Source organism: Eschrichtius robustus, chromosome 4 (genome assembly GCF_028021215.1).
Source record: "Eschrichtius robustus isolate mEscRob2 chromosome 4, mEscRob2.pri, whole genome shotgun sequence".
Classification (NCBI taxonomy): Eukaryota; Metazoa; Chordata; class Mammalia; order Artiodactyla; family Eschrichtiidae; genus Eschrichtius; species Eschrichtius robustus.
In genome coordinates this window covers 144205921-144207412 of record NC_090827.1, presented here as the reverse complement: position 1 = coordinate 144207412, position 1492 = coordinate 144205921, and the positions used below count along the sequence as shown (strand labels likewise).

Genomic DNA, 1492 nt, shown 5'->3' with positions numbered 1-1492 from the left:
GAATGGATGTTGAATTTTTTTTTAATGTTTAACAGTGGCTTTATTAGGTGAATGCTTGAAAGTATTCAACATTAAATTCAATTTACTTTACATGTTTGCAAACACATTATTAGCAAGTCTTAAATATTTCAAATCAGCTAATTCAAAGTACAGAAGGTTTGTTTTCAAATAACTCTTCTGAGCTGACATGAAGACTGAAAGAAGGCTGTGAGTTGAGTCCAGGTCTCTAACCAACAATCACTGTATCATCACTGGTGAACTCATATGAGGGAACTTCAAGGTTGAGAGGTGCAGACTCCTTCCTGATCCTGCCAGATGCATCATACTGTGACCCATGACAAGGGCAGTAATAACTACCAAAATCTCCTGCATTTGCAATGGGTACACAGCCAAGATGAGTGCAAACACCTGTCAAGATAACCCATTCAGGTTTCTTTACTCGTTCTAAGTCATGATGTATGTCCCTCAACTAGGACACTTCAATTGCAGTTTCCTCATCAGTTTCCTTCTTGGTTCTATAGTGCACAAACATGGCTTTGCCTCTCCATCTGAAAGCCATGTTCTTGCCCTCTGGAATATCAGATAACATGATTTCAATTTTCGACATGGCCAACACATCAGCAGAAGCACTCATGATGGAAACAAACTGAGAGATGAGAGATGACATCTATCCTCACTGCTCTCTTTTGAAGACTTTGTACTATCTAACACTTCAGCACAACAATAGTCAGAGAAGTCAGGCACTTTGATGTCTGTATGGGAATAACAAACAAAAGCAGAGACATTGAGGCCCCCAGAGGCAACCAAAGGCCAGCCCATGGCCTGGCCACTCAGTGACTCAGTGGTCCACAGGAAGGACCACTTCACATCGAGCACTGGTGACTCTGAGGTGGTGGACACTGCAGCCTGCACCAGGAGCTGCAGTGTGCCCACCACCCTGAAGGACGTGGCCAACAGGATGGGTACAAACAGGGCCCGAGCCTGGATGTTGAATTTTATCAAATGCTTTTTCTGCATCTATTGAGATGATCATGTGGATTTTGTCTTTTTTTGTGTGTGTGGATGTGGTGTATCACATTGATTGATTTGTGCATGTTGAACCATCCTTGTGACGCGTGGATGAATCCAACTTTGTGATGGTGTATGATCTTTTTTTATGTGTTGTTGGATTTGGTTTGCTAATATTTTTAGAATTTTTGCACCTATATTCATCAAAGATATTGGCCTGTAATTTTCTTTTTTGGTAGTGTCTTTGTCTGGTTTTGGTATCAGGGTGATGGTGGCTTCATAGAATATCTTTGGAAGTGTTCCCTCCTCTTCAGTCATTTGGAAGAGTTTGAGAAGGATCCGTATAAATTCTTCTTTGTATGTTTGATAGAATTTGACTGTCAAGCCATCTGGTCCTGGACTTTTGCTTGTAGGGAATTTTTTTTTTAATACAGATTCTACTTCACTTCTAGTGATTGCTCTGATCAAATTATCTATATCTTCT

At 40.6% G+C, this 1492-nt stretch overlaps 1 pseudogene; it reads right to left on the bottom strand.

Annotated features, from left to right (window-relative positions):
* Positions 1-226: 226 nt before the first annotated feature.
* On the bottom strand, positions 227-1017 carry LOC137763898 (cytochrome b-c1 complex subunit Rieske, mitochondrial pseudogene; annotated as a pseudogene).
* Positions 1018-1492: the final 475 nt, after the last annotated feature.